Source organism: Lynx rufus, unplaced genomic scaffold, assembly GCF_022079265.1.
Source record: "Lynx rufus isolate CCGP_SWC_20201006 ecotype Redwood Valley unplaced genomic scaffold, mLynRuf1.p SCAF_6, whole genome shotgun sequence".
In the NCBI taxonomy this organism is placed as follows: domain Eukaryota; kingdom Metazoa; phylum Chordata; class Mammalia; order Carnivora; family Felidae; genus Lynx; species Lynx rufus.
Window position 1 is genome coordinate 145,212,252 of NW_025814878.1, and position 15,776 is coordinate 145,228,027.

Genomic DNA, 15,776 nt, shown 5'->3' on the forward strand with positions numbered 1-15,776 from the left:
GTCTTTCCCTGATGATGAGTGATGTTGAGCATTTTTTCATGAGTCGGTTGGCCATCTGGATGTTTTTATATATATTATATATATATATGAAATTTATATATATATATTAAATTTATTGTCAAATAAATTTATTTATTGTCAAATAAGTTTATTGTCAAATTTGTTTGACAAATTTATTGTCAATAAATTTATTGCCAAATTTGTTTCCATACAACACCCAGTGCTTATCCCAACAGGTGCCCTCCTCAATGCCCATCACCCACTTTCTCCTCCCTCCCATCCCCATCAACCCCCAGTTTATTCTCAGTTTTTAAGAGTCTCTTATGGCTTGGCCCCTCCCTCTCTACCTTTTTTTTTTCCTTTCCCTGCCCCATAGTCTTCTATTAAGTTTCTCAGGATCCACATAAGAGTGAAAACATATGGTATTTCTCTTTCTCTGTATGACTTATTTCACTTAGCATAACACTCTCTAGTTCCATCCACGTTGCTAGCAAAGGCCATAATTCATTCTTTCTCATCGCCAAGTAGTTTCCATTGTATTTATAAACCACAATTTCTTTATCCATTCATCAGTTGATGGACATTTAGGCTCTTTCCATAATTTGGCTATTGTTGAAAGTGCTGCTATAAACATTGGGGTACAAGTGTCCCTATGTATCAGAACTCCTGTATCCCTTGGGTAAATTCCTAGTAGTGCTATTGTTGGGTTGTAGGGTAGTCCTATTTTTAATGTTTTGAGGAACCTCCACACTGTTTTCCAGAGCGGCTTCACCAATTTGCATTGCCACCAACAATGCAAAAGAGATTCTCTTTCTCTGGATCCTTGCCAACATCTGTTGTTGCCTGTGTTGTTAATGTTAGCCCTTCTGACAAGTGTGAGATGGTATCTTATTGTGGTTTTGATTTGTATTTCCCTGATGATGAGAGATGTTGAGCCTTTTTTCATGTGTCGGTTGGCCATCTGGAGGTCTTCTTTGGAGAAGTGTCTCTTCATATCTTTTGCCTATTCTTCACTGGATTATTTGTTTTCTTTGGGTGTTGAATTTGCTAAGTTCTTATAGATTTTGGACAATAACCCTTTATCTGATATGTCATGTGCAAATATCTTCTCCCATTCCATCAGTTACCTTTTAGTTTTGCTGAATGTGTCCTTCTCTGTGCAGAAGCTTTTTATTTTGATTAGGCCCTAATAGTTCATTTTTGCTTTTGTTTCCCTTGCCTCTGGAGAGATATTGAGCAAGAAGTTGGTGCAGCCAAGTTGAAAGAGGTTTTTGCCTGCTTTCTCCTCAAGGATTTTGATGGCTTCCTGTCTTACATTGAGTTCTTTCATCCATTTTGAGTTTATTTTTGTGTATGGTGTAAGAAAGTGGTCCAGGTTCATTTTTCTGCATGTCGCTGTCCAGTTTTCCCAACACAGCTTGCTGAAGAGACAGACTTTATTCCATTGGATATTCTTTCCTGCTTTGTCAAAGATTAGTTGGCCATACATTTATGGTCAATTTCTGGTTTCTCTATTCTGTTCCATTGATCTAAGTGTCTGTTCTTGTGCCAGTACTATACTGTCTTGATGATTACAGCTTTGCAATACAGCTTGTGTCCTGGGATTGTGATGCTTCCAGCTTTGGTTTTCTTTTTCAAGATTGCTTTGGCTACTCAGGGTCTTTTCTGATTCCATACAAATTTGAGGATTGTATGTTATAGCTCTGTGAGGAATGCTGATGTTATTGTGATAGGTATTGCATTGAATATGTAGTTTTCTTTGGGTAGTATTTACATTTTAACAATATTTGTTCTTTCTATCCAGGAGCATGGAATCTTTTTTCATTTTTTGTGTCTTCTTCAATTTCTTTCATAAGCTTTCTATATTTTTCAGTGTATAGAGTTTTCAGCTCTTTGGTTAGATTTATTCCTAGGTATTTTATAGTTTTGGTGCAATTGTAAATGTGACTGATTCCTTGATTGGTCTTTCTGTTGTTTCATTATTGACATATAGGAATGCAACCGATTTCTGCGCACTGATTTTATATCCTGCAACTTAGCTTAATTCATGCATCAATTATAGCAGTTTTTTTCATGGAATTTTTTTTTAAAGATTTTCCATATAGAGTATCATGTCATCTGTGAAAAGTGAAAATTTGACCTTCTCCTGGCCAATTTGGGTGCCTTTTATTTCCTTGTGTTGTCTGATTGCTGAGACTAAGACTTCCAATACTATGTTGAATAAGAGTGGCGAGAGTGGACATCCCTGTCTTGTTTCTGACCTAAGGGGAAAGGTCTTAGTTTTTCCCCATTGAGGATGATATTAGTGTTGCATCACTCATATATGGCTTTTATCATCTCGAGGTATGATCCTTCTATCCCTACTTTCTTGAGAGTTTTTATCAAGAAAGGATGCTGTATTTTGTCAAATGCTTTCTCTGAATCTATTGAGAGGATCATATGGTTCTTGTCCTTCCTTTATTGATGTGATCATTAATGGTTTTGCAGATATTGAACCAGCCCTGCATCCTAGGTATAAGTCCCACTTGGTCATGGTGAATAATTTTTTAATGTATTGTTGGATCCATTTGGCTAATATCTTGTTGAGGACTTTTGCATCAATGTTCATCAGGGAAATTGGTCTATAGTTCTCCTTTTCAGTGGGGTCTCTGTCTGGGTTTGGAATCAAGGTAATGCTGGCTTCATAGAAAGAGTTTGGAAGTTGTCTTTCCCTTTTTATTTTTTGGAACTGCTTCAAGAGAATAGGTGTTAACTCTTTAATCGTTTGTTAGAATTCCCCTGGAAAGCCTTCAGGCCCTGGACTCCTGTTTTTTGCCAGATTTTTGATTACTGATTCAATTTCTTTACTGCTTATGGGTCTGTTCATTTTCTATTTCTTCCTTTTTAAGTTTTGGTAGTGTATATGTTTCTAGGAATTTGTCCATTTCTTCCAGATTGCCCAACTTATTGGCATATAATTACTCATAATATTCTGTTACTATTGTTTGTATCTCTTTAGTGTTGTTTGTGATCTCCTCTTACATTCTTGATTTTACTTATTTGGGTCCTTTCCTTTTTCTTTCTGATCAAACTGGTGAGGGGTTTATCAATTTTGTTAATTCTTTCAAAGAACCAATTCCTGGTTTAATTGATTTGTTCTACTGTTTGTGTTTTTTGTTTTTGTTTTGTTTTCTTCTTCTTTCTTCTTTCTTCTTCTTCTTCTTCTTCTTCTTCTTCTTCTTCTTCTTCTTCTTCTTCTTCTTGGTTTTGGCTCTAATCTTTATTATTTCCTGTCTTCTGCTGTTTTGGGGTTTTATTTGCTGGTGTTTTCCAGATCTTTAAGGTGTAAGATTTGATTGTGTGTCTGAGACCTTTCTTCCTTCTTTAGGAAGGCCTGGATTGCTATATTCTCTTATGACCTCTTATGACCACATTTGTTATGTCTGAGAGGTTTTTGTCTGTGGTGTTATCATTTCATTGGCTTCCATGTACTTATAAATTCCTCTTGAACTTCTTGGTTAGCCCATTCATTCTTTAGTAGGATGTTCTTTAGTCTCCAGGTATTTGTTATCTTTACAAATTTTTTCTTGTGGTTGATTTTGAGTTTCATAGCATTGTGTTCTAAAAATATGCACAGTATGATGTCAATATTTTTCTATTTGTAGGACTGATTTGTGTCCCAGTATATGATATACTCTGGAGAACCTTCCATGTGCACTGGAGTAGAATGTATGTTCTGCTACTTTAGGATGAAATGTCCTGAATATATCTGTTAAATCCATCTAGTCCAGTGTGTCATTCAAAGCCATTGTTTCTGTGTTTATTTTCTGTTTAGATGATCTGTCCATTGTTGTAAGTGGGGTATTGAAGTCTCCTACTATTATGGTATTGTTATCAATGAGTTTCTTTCTGTTTGTGATTAATTAATTTATATATTTGGGCGCTCCACATTTGGAGCATAAATATTTACAATTGTTAGGTCTTCTTGGTTCATAGACCCTTTAACTATGATGTAATGCCCTTCTTCATCTCGTTACTGTATTTATTATAAAGTCTAGTTTGTCTGATATAAATATGGCTACTCCAGCTTTCTTTTGTTGACCATTAGCATGATAGATGGTTCTCCATCCCCTTACTTTCAATTTGAAGCTGTGGTTAGGTCTAAAATGGGTGTCTTGCAAACAGCATATAGATGAATCTTGTTTTCTTATCCATTCTGTTACCCTATGTCTTTTGATTGGAGCATTGAGTCCATTGATGTTTATGGTGAGTACTGAAAGATATGAACTTATTGCCATTATGTTGCTTGTAGAGTTGGAGTTTCTGGTGGTGTTCTCTGGTCCTTTCTAATCTTTGTTGCTTTTTTTTTCTTTTTTCTTTTGTCTCCTCAGAGAGTCCCTCTTAAAATTTCTTGCAGGGCTGGCTTAGTGGTCACAAACTCTTTTAAGTTTTGTTTGTCTGGGAAACTTTGTCTCTCCTGAGTTCTCTAATTCTTAAATCGTGCTCTTTTGCCTTAGTCCCCCTCTTTTTTTCTGCTTCATAGGTATCCATAATTTTGTTCTGTATATCTCTAATTTGCTTCTCTGCCTCATCTATCCTTGTTGCCGTGGGATCCACATGAGATTGCAGCTCAGTTATAGCATTTTTTTTTATTTCATCATGACTAGCTTTTACTTTTTTTTTTTTTAATCTCCAGTGAAAGGGAGTTTAGTTTATTTTCACCCCCAGCTAGTATTCTTATCGTAATTCTAAATTCTGGTTCAGCCATCTTGCTTGTATCTCTGTTGTTTAAGTCCCTGAATTTCATTGCTTCCTCCTCTTTCTTTTGGAGTGAATTCCTTCATTTCATCATATTAAAGGAAGAAAGGAATTAATAAGGTTAAAAAAAATTAAAATAAAAAAATTAAAAACAACACACACAAAAAATCAAACAAATGATGCTATATCATTGGTGTATTTTGTCCTGGTTGTTGAAAGGAACTTAATTAGAGAAAAAAGGAAAAATAAAGTAAAACGTTTGAATATTTGAAAAAATGAATACAATGAAAGAAATAAAATGAAGTGACAAAAGTAAAATATAATTTTAGAAATTTACAAAAAGTACAAAATAAATAGAAAAAAATTAAAAATATTTTTAATAAATATTGAAAATAAAAATATTTTTTTTTGTATTCAAGAAAAAGAAAAGAAACAAAAAAGAAAAAAATTTAATAGATGGTCCAGTGAACAGTCCAAAATACGATAGAAATCACATCGGTTTCCCCTAGAAGTCAAACTATGAAGCACTTTATTGTCCATAAACTAATCAGGCGGTAAGACTTCTGTTCCTGAAGAGCGAGGTTGTCCCAGTTGGGCGGGGCTTAGTATAACAGGTCCATTCTCCACTAGATGGTGCTGCGTAGCTTACTGGGTTGGATTGTTGTGGCACTTGTAGGCATGTATGCGCATGCCCGGAAGGGGTGAAAATGGTGTCACCCAGCTACCCAGTTTCTAATATCGGAATTCTGTTCTTCTTGATCAGCAATTGCACACCCCTCCTTTGTCTCAACTTCTGTCCACTCCCTGCTTCCACACCGTCTGTGACCAAGCCATCAGCCTGCCAGGCGGCACCCCCCTTCTGAGTTTTATCTCAGATGTGGCTGTGTTTCCCAACCCCTCACTTGAGAGGGACTGTGGCTTTGACCCACTCAGATCCTCTGGGGGAGGGTGTCACCAAGCAATGGCTGGGTGCTGGCACGCCCCCAGGAACATTTGTGGGACTGTGCTGCCGCCGATGTCCAGAGACTGCAGCTGGGTACCAGCCCACCCCAGAAAATGTTCACATGATTGTGTAGCAGCAGCATTTCAGAGATTGTGGAAAATCACAACACACATCTGGCACCAGGCTTCACCCTTAACAACGTTGTTCCAGCACCAGTGAATGTGGTTGTTCTCCAGGGTCCACTGGGACCTTTGCCCCTGGGGAGGCTGCACAGCCCCTACCAAATGTCCTCCCAGCAAGGGAACCTCTTCTCCCTGTGTGGCCCAAGGACCCCCTGGACCTCACTCTCTGCTCCTGGGGATTCACCCTTACCACCAGAGCACTTCCAGGTATCAATCTGCAGAGTTTCAGACTCTGCACTCCCCCTATTTATAGTCTTAATGGAATTTAAACCCTCTCCTTTCTCCTTTCTCCCTTTTTTGTTCAGTCCCTGTGACTGTTTTCACTTTTCCACTTTCTCCAGTTGCTTTTGGGGGTCGGGGTGCTTTTACCATACTCTCCCTCCATCTCTGTCCTCTCTCCACAAGGAATAACAGCTCCCTGCCCTCCGTGGCTTCTCTCTCCCCCAGTTCACCTCTCTGCATCATGTACCTGCTGAATTCTGTGGTTCACGTTGTACAGATTGTTGTATTAACCCTCAAATCAGTTTTCTGGGTATGTAGGCTGGTTTAGTGTTGATCTGGCTGCATTTCAGGGATGCGAGATGCAAAAAAAAACAAAAACAAAAACAAAAAAACCTTCCATGCTCTTCCACCATCTTGGCCGCTCTTGTTGAATTTAATGGGGGTTCTCTGTGCTTTTTGGATTTTGATATCTATATTCTTTCCCATATTAGGGAAGTTTTTAGCTCTATTTTGCTCAAATAAACCTCATTTTTCTATGTCTTTGTCTTCTGGGACTCCTATGATACAAATATGATTCCATTTTAGTAAGTCACTGAGTTCACTTAGTCTACCTTTGTGATCCATTTGCTTTGTCTCTTCAGCTTCATTATTTTTCATAATTTTATCTTCTATATCACTAATTCATTCCTCTGCACTGTCCATCCTTTCTGTTTGGCATCATTTTGGATTTGAATCTTGACAGCATTTTATATTTTGGGGTGAGTAGATTTTATCTCTGCAGTAAGGGATTCTCTAATGTCTTCTGTACTTTCTTCATGCTAAGCTAGAATCATTACAATTGTTGTTTAAATTTATTTCTACACATCTTCCTTGTATCTGTATTGATTAAATAAATCCCTGGGCTGTGACTTCTTACTGTTCTTTCTTTTGGGGTGAATTCCCCCCTCTTGTAAAAAATAATATAAATATATGTAATAAAATTTTAAAAAATAAAAGAAACTACATTCAGGTGTGTTTTCGTCTGCTTTAAGAGAAGCTTGGTAGAAAAAAGATTAAAAATAAAAAAAATAATAAAGTAAAAAAGTAGCTCTTTCTGTATTCAAGAGAAAAAGAAAAACTAAAACAGAAACTGAAACAAATAAAAGAAGAAGAAACAAACAAAAAATAAAAAACCAAAGGGAGCTAAATCCTCTTTCCCCTAGAATCGAAGCTTTGCAGCACTCAGTAAACAATGCATGGAAGGGATTTGTGCTGATCTACTGGGGGAGGGGCCTGCTGCTCTGATTCTTAGGTGGACTTTCCCTAGTGGAGATGGGCCTGCAGGTCACGGGGTGGGGCTTGGTGAATCTGGTTCCTTCTGCACTTGGGGCACTGTTCAGTTCACTGGGGTCAATCATTTTTGGGCTAGGGGTGAAAATGGCTTCGCCTTGCTCTCTAGTCCCTGGAGCTAGAAGTCTGTGCCCTCAGGTGCACATGATTAATCACCTCTCTTGTGTCCCTGGTTTTTGTCAGACCCCCACATTTACCCTTTCTGTCTCCAGATGTTTGCTTGCCAGGTAATGCCACCCTCCTAGATTTCATCTCAGTTATGCTTGTGTTCCAAAACTCCAAACATCAGACTCCTGGCTGGGACCCATGCAGATACCCTGGCAGAGGGTTGGCTGTGCTGTCAGTACCGGCTTGTCCCAGCAAGCTGTCACGTGATGGTGCAGCAGAGGCGGTTCCCAGTTTATGGTAAATCACAAAACATAATGGGTGCCAGGGTTTGCTGCCCTCAGACTGTGTCTTTGTTCCTATACTGGTGCCCAGACTGGGCATCTCTATGGCACCCCCATCCATAAGCAGGTGCAGCTCTATGGCATTACAAAAGCAGGGATTTTGCCTACAGTGAGGCATATCACGTCTACCAAATGCACTCCAAGCAGGGCAATTGCTTCTCCCTGTGCAACCCTGGGGATCCTCAGACCACTGCCCATTCTTGGGCCTTTTCCCTTCTTCCTTGCTGGAGCACCACCAGATGCTGACCTCAGAAACTTCAGACTCTGTGCTCTGATGTTTATGGAAACCTGGAGGTATTGAAGCCCTGTCCTCTAACTCCCATCAAGTTTTCTGTGCAGTCCCCTGCATGTGTTTTCAGTCTTTTTTCTTCACTCTTACCTCACCTCTCCATGATCAAGGATACCTTCCCTCTTCAGTGCCCATGGCTCTTTTCTCCCACAAATTAACTCTCCACAGTTCTTACTTTCCATGTGCCATTTTTTTTCTGTTTGTAGATGGGCAGCTTTTTTCCCAAAGATTTCCAATTGATTTCTTGTGTGTTCAGAATGATTTGGTATTTATCTAGCTGTTCTGGGGAAGAGGCAACCTTAAGGTGGTGCTACTCCTTCTCCATCTTAGCCCACATCCAAAAATTAACACATTTAATTGAACTTTGTGTTTTTCAGTGGGTAAGACATCAATTAAGGTAGAGAAATAAGGCAACTCTCTAGGTGTGGTGTGTGCAGGAAAGAAAATATTTTCTTTAAAAAAATTATGGAATAGTCATAATTCTGTGGTTCATGAGCCATATCATTGTTCCATTTTTAATGAATTAAAATTAATATTATGAACATATTTAGCCTACAACTCAACTCGAGAACTGGGATTTGCTAATGGCTTAAAGCAACCTCTCTGCCTTATGCTCTCTCAAGTTCCTATGTGACCCCCAGAGAAATCAAGATCTGGAATTTTGTGTTCATGACACATTTGTCTTGGAATATAATTTATATATTAACACACCCACATACATACAAAAATGCCTAAATAACATGTATTTTAAAATTTAGTTTATTTGAGGGGCATCCGAGTGGCTCAGTCAGTTAAGCACCAGACTTTATTTCAGGTAATGGGTTCGAGCCCTTCATCTGGCTCTGTGCTGATAGCTTAGAGCCTGGAGCCTGCTTTGGATTCTGTGTCTCCCTTTCTTTCTGCTCCTCCCCCACTTGCACACACTCTCTGTCTCTCAAAAATAAATAAACATTAAAAAATTAAAAACTTTTTAGTTTATTTGAACTTCCACAAATGGTGTCATATCTTATATGTGCTTTTGGTACTTTCCTTTTTTCACCTAACTTTTTGTCACTGAGATTATCCAAAAATCTCTTGTGTAACTGTGGTTCATTTATTACCATTATTGTATAATATTCTATTGTGTGAATATATTATAATTATTTTGTTTCTTCACTCGCTGACTGCCATTTTTACTGATTACAACTTGTGGTTTATATGAAAACCATTAGGATGAATAATTTTGTTTATGGCTCTTGGGACATGTATGCAAGAAGGTCTTTTGGATGTATGCATAGGACAAGAATTGCTAGTTATGGAATAAGCAAATTTGACAAGACATTTTCCCCTAGAGTGTTTCTATCAATTTATCTTACCCTAGCTTTGTATAAATTATTCCATTGATCTACATTTTCTCCAATGCCTGGTCCTGTGGACTTTTAAATCATTGCCAAATGAAAGATTATAAATGCTATTTAGCTGTGGCCTTATTTTCATTTCCCTAATAGCTACTAAGATTGACCACATCTTTATATACTTACTGCTATGTATAATTGTCTTTCTATAAAAAACCCATTTGTAGATTCTGATAAGTGTTCTATGGCACTGCTTTTCTTTTTTTCTTATTAATTTATAGGAGTACTTATAATTCCTTTTAACTCCCTGTTGTTTGGGCACCCTGCAATTTCCTGTTTGTTTCTTGGCGTTTTACTATAAAAAAAGTCTTTGCTGATCAGAATTTTTTTAAAATTTCTAATTAAAAGATTCTATCACGTTTAGAAAACACGTGTTTAAGAAATTCTTCTCTTTTCCAAAGTCAGAAAGATATTAACGTATAATTTTCTATAAAAGCCTTAAAGTCTTAACATAAATACCTCTGGAATTAATTTACGTGTATGGTAGAGCGTGGGTACCCAAATTTGGTTTTTCCATATATGTGACCAAATTCCAGTTTAATTTATTGAAATATTTTTTCTTTCCCCAGTGATGCCATCATATCTCTTGAATATATCAAAGTCCTGCATATGTGTGTGTGTGCATGAGGGTGCTGGTACGTTTCCAGGCTTGAATTCTGTTCTACTGCTCAGTATTTTCCTCCATCAGTGCCACCTAGTGTCAGTTATTATATGTTTATTATAAATCTTGATATCTGGTAGGGCAGGAGATTTTACCTGGATATTCTTCTTTGGAAGTGTCTTGCCATTCCTCTTTTTTTTTTAAGTTGAGCTATAATAGATATATCAGTTTCAAGTGCACAACATAATAATTCAATGTTTGTATATCTTGCAAGATGGTGATCGCCACAATAAGTCTAGTTTATATCCATCACCATACATAGTTACAAAATAATTTTTATTTCTTGTGATGAGGACCTTTAAGATCAACTTCTTGAGCAATGTTCAAATATACAGTACAGTATTAACTACTGTATATCACCATGTTGGATCTTAGATCCCAACGAGTTAATTGTTTTATAACAATTTTTGACCCCCTTCACCTACTTCACCCCCCCACTTCTGTCAACCATTACTCTGTTCTCTGTGTATATAAGCTTGTTATTTATTTATTTATTTATTTATTTATTTATTTATTTATTTAAGATTTCACACATAGGTGTGGTCATATGGTATTTGTCTTCTATGTCTGACTTATTGAACTTAGCATAACATCCCCAAGATCCACCATGTATTCACAAGTGGTAAAAGTTCATCCTTTCTTATGGCTGAATAATAATCTATGGAACATGTAATACCACATTTTATTTATCAATGGACATTTACTTCTTGGCTGTATTGGTAAATTATGCTGCAATGAACACGGGGTGCATATATGTTTTCAAATTAGTGTTTTTGCTTTCTTTAGATAAATACCGAGAGGTGGAATTGCTGGATTATGTGGTAGTTCTATTTTTTTTGACTTCAATATTTTTTTAATGTTTATTTACTTAGAGAGAGAGAGAGAAAGAGAAAGAGAAAACAAGACAGGAAGGGGAGAGAGAGAGAGAGAGAGAGAGAGAGAGAGAGAGAGAGAGAGAAAGAGAGGAAGGGGGAGAGAGAGAATTCCAAGCGGGTTCTGCGGTAAGCCCAATGTGAGGCTCAATCCCATGACCATGGGATCATGACCTGAGCTGAAATCAAGAGTTGGATGCTTAACTGGCTAAGTCACTCAGGCCTTCCAGTAGTTTTTTAATTTATATTTCAGTAAGTTAACATACATTGCAATATTGGTTTCAGAAGTAGAATTCAGTGATTCACTTACAACACCTAGTGCTCATCATAGAAAGTGCCCTTCTTTATACCTATTACCCATCTCGCCCACGTCCCACCCACCTCCCTCCATCAACCCTCAGTTTGTTCTCTACTTTTAAGAGGTTCTTGTAGTTTGTGTCCCGTTATTCTCTTCCCCCCTTATCATGTGTTCATCTGTTTTGTTTTTTTTTTTTAATTACATATGAGTGAAATCGTATGGTATTTGTGTTTCTCTGAGACTTATTTTGCTTAGCATAATACATTCTAGCTCCATCCACATCATTGCAAATGGCAATAGTTCATTTTCTGATGACTGAGTAATATTCCATTGTATATATATACACCTCATCTTCTTTATTCATTCATCAGTCGATGAACATTTGGACTCACTTCATAGTTTCACTATTGTTGATAATGCTGCTATAAACTTTGGGGTGCATGTACCCCTTTAACTCTGTATTTTTGTATCCTTTGTGTAAATACCTAATAGTGCAATTACTGGATCATAGGGTAATTCTATTTTTAGTTTTTTGAGAAACCTCTGTACTATTCTCCGTCCAGAGTGGCTGCAGCAGTTTACATTCCGACCAGCAGTGAAAGAGTGCGCCCCTTTCTCTGCATCCTTGCCAACATCCGTTGTTTCCTGTATTGTTAATTTTAGCCATTCTGACAAGTGTGAGGTGATATGTTATCACGATTTTGATTTGTATTTCTCTAATGATGAGTAATGTTGAACATCTTTTCATTTGTCTGTTAGCCATCTCCATGTCTTCTTTGAAAAATATCTACTCTTGTCTGTGCCCATTTCTTTTTTTTAAAATGTTTTTATTTATTTTTGGGAGAGCGAGAGCAAGTGTGTGCAAGAAGGAGAGGGGCAGAGAGAGAGGGAGACACAGATTCTGAGGCAGGCTCCAGGCTCTGAGCCATCAGCACAGAGCCTGACATGGGGCTCAAACCTATGAACCACGAGATCATGACCTGAGCCGAAGTTGGACGCCCAACTAACTGAGCGACCCAGGCACCCCTATGCCCATTTCTTAACTGGATTACTTGTCATTTTCTTTTTTTTTTTTCTGTATAGTATAGAAGGAAATGTTTCTTTTTTTTTAATATATGAAATTTATTGTCAAATTGGTTTACATACAACACCCAGTGCTCATCCCAAAAGGTGCCCTCCTCAACACCCATCACCCACCCTCTCCTCCATCCCACCCCCCATCAACCCTCAGTTTGTTCTCAGTTTTTAAGAGTCTCTTATGCTTTGGCTCTCTCCCACTCTAACCTCTTTTTTTTTCCTTCCCCTCCCCCATGGGTTCCTGTTAAGTTTCTCAGGATCCACATAAGAGTGAAACCATATGCTATCTGTCTTTCTCTGTATGGCTTATTTCACTTAGCATCACACTCTCCAGTTCCATCCACGTTGCTACAAAAGGCCATATTTCATTCTTTCTCATTGCCACGTAGTACTCCATTGTGTATATAAACCACAATTTCTTTATCCATTCATCAGTTGATGGACATTTAGGCTCTTTCCATAATTTGGCTATTGTTGAGAGTGCTGCTATAAACATTGGGGTACAAGTGCCCCTATGCATCAGTACTCCTGTATCCCTTGGATAAATTCCTAGCATTGTTATTGCTGGGTCATAGGGTAGGTCTATTTTTAATTTTCTGAGGAACCTCCACACTGCTTTCCAGAGCAGCTGCACCAGTTTGCATTCCCACCAACAGTGCAAGAGGGTTCCCGTTTCTCCACATCCTCTCCAGCATCTATAGTCTCCTGATTTGTTCATTTTGGCCACTCTGACTGGTGTGAGGTGATACCTGAGTGTGGTTTTGATTTGTATTTCCCTGATAAGGAGCGACGCTGAACATCTTTTCATGTGCCTGTTGACCATCCGGATGTCTTCTTTAGGGAAGTGTCTATTCATGTTTTCTGCCCATTTCTTCACTGGGTTATTTGTTTTTCGGGTGTGGAGTTTGGTGAGCTCTTTATAGATTTTGGATACTAGCCCTTTGTCCGATATGTCATTTGCAACTATCTTTTCCCATTCCGTTGGTTGCCTTTTAGTTTTGTTGGTTGTTTCCTTTGCTGTGCAGAAGCTTTTTATCTTCATAAGGTCCCAGTAATTCACTTTTGCTTTTAATTCCCTTGCCTTTGGGGATGTGTCGAGTAAGAGATTGCTACGGCTGAGGTCAGGGAGGTCTTTTCCTGCTTTCTCCTCTAAGGTTTTGATGGTTTCCTGTCTCACATTCAGGTCCTTTATCCATTTTGAGTTTATTTTTGTGAATGGTGTGAGAAAGTGGTCTAGTTTCAACCTTCTGCATGTTGCTGTCCAGTTCTCCCAGCACCATTTGTTAAAGAGGCTGTCTTTTTTCCATTGGATGTTCTTTCCTGCTTTGTCAAAGATGAGTTGGCCATACGTTTTTGGGTCTAGTTTTGGGGTTTCTATTCTATTCCATTGGTCTATGTGTCTGTTTTTGTGCCAATACCATGCTGTCTTGATGATGACAGCTTTGTAGTAGAGGCTAAAGTCTGGGATTGTCATGCCTCCTGCTTTGGTCTTCTTCAAAATTACTTTGGATATTGGGGGACTTTTGTGGTTCCATATGAATTTTAGGATTTCTTATTCTAGTTTCGAGAAGAATGCTGGTGCAATTTTGATTGGGATTGCATTGAATGTGTAGATAGCTTTGGGTAGTATTGACATTTTGACAATATTTATTTTTCCAATCCATGAGCAGGGAATGTCTTTCCATTTCTTTAAATCTTCTTCAATTACCTTCATAAGCTTTCTATAGTTTTCAGCATACAGATCCTTTAGATCTTTGGTTAGATTTATTCCTAGGTATTTTATGCTTCTTGGTGCAATTGTGAATGGGATCAGTTTCTTTATTTGTCTTTTTGTTGCTTCATTGTTAGTGTATAAGTATGCAACTGATTTCTGTACATTGATTTTGTATCCTGCGACTTTGCTGAATTCATATATCAGTTCTAGCAGACTTTTGGTGGAGTCTGTCGGATTTTCCATGTATAATATCATGTCATCTGCAAAAAGCGAAAGCTTGACTTCCTCTTTGCCCATTTTGATGCCTTTGATTTCCTTTTGGTGTCTGACTGCTGATGCTAGAACTTCCAGCACTATGTTAAACAACAGCGGTGAGAGTGGGCATCCCTGTCGTGTTCCTGATCTCAGGGAAAAAGCTCTCAGTTTTTCCCCATTGAGGATGATGTTAGCTGTGGGCTTTTCATAAATGGCTTTTATGATCTTTAAGTATGTTCCTTCTATCCCGACTTTCTCAAGGGTTTTTATTAAGAAACGGTGCTGGATTTTGTCAAAGGCCTTTTCTGCATCGATTGACAGGATCATATGGTTCTTCTCTTTTTTTTTGTTAATGTGGTGTATCATGTTGATTGATTTGCGAATGTTGAACCAGCCCTGCATCCCAGGAATGAATCCCACTTGATCATGGTGAATAATTCTTTTTATATGTCGTTGAATTCGATTTGCTAGTATCTTATTGAGAATGTTTGCATCCATATTCATCAGGGATATTGGCCTGTAGTTCTCTTTTTTTACTGGGTCTCTGTCTGGTTTAGGAATCAAAGTAATACTGGCTTCATAGAATGAGTCTGGAAGTTTTCCTTCCCTTTCTATTTCTTGGAATAGCTTGAGAAGGATAGGTATTATCTCTGCTTTAAACGTCTGGTAGAACTCCCCTGGGAAGCCATCTGGTCCTGGACTCTTATTTGTTGGGAGATTTTTGATAACCGATTCAATTTCTTCGCTGGTTATGGGTCTGTTCAAGCTTTCTATTTCCTCCTGATTGAGTTTTGGAAGAGTGTGGGTGTTCAGGAATTTGTCCATTTCTTCCAGGTTGTCCAATTTGTTGGCATATAATTTTTCATAGTATTCCCTGATAATTGTTTGTATCTCTGAGGGATTGGTTGTAATAATTCCATTTTCATTCATGATTTTATCTATTTGGGTCCTCTCCTTTTCTTTTTGAGAAGCCTGGCTAGAGGTTTGTCAATTTTGTTTATTTTTTCAAAAAACCAACTCTTGGTTTCGTTGATCTGCTCTACAGTTTTTTTAGATTCTATATTGTTTATTTCTGCTCTGATCTTTATTATTTCTCTTCTTCTGCTGGGTTTGGGGTGTCTTTGCTGTTCTGCTTCTATTTCCTTTAGGTGTGCTGTTAGATTTTGTATTTGGGATTTTTCTTGTTTCTTGAGATAGGCCTGGATTGCAATGTATTTTCCTCTCAGGACTGCCTTCGCTGCATCCCAAAGCGTTTGGATTGTTGTATTTTCATTTTCGTTTGTTTCCATATATTTTTTGATTTCTTCTCTAATTGCCTGGTTGACCCACTCATTCGTTAGTAGGGTGTTCTTTA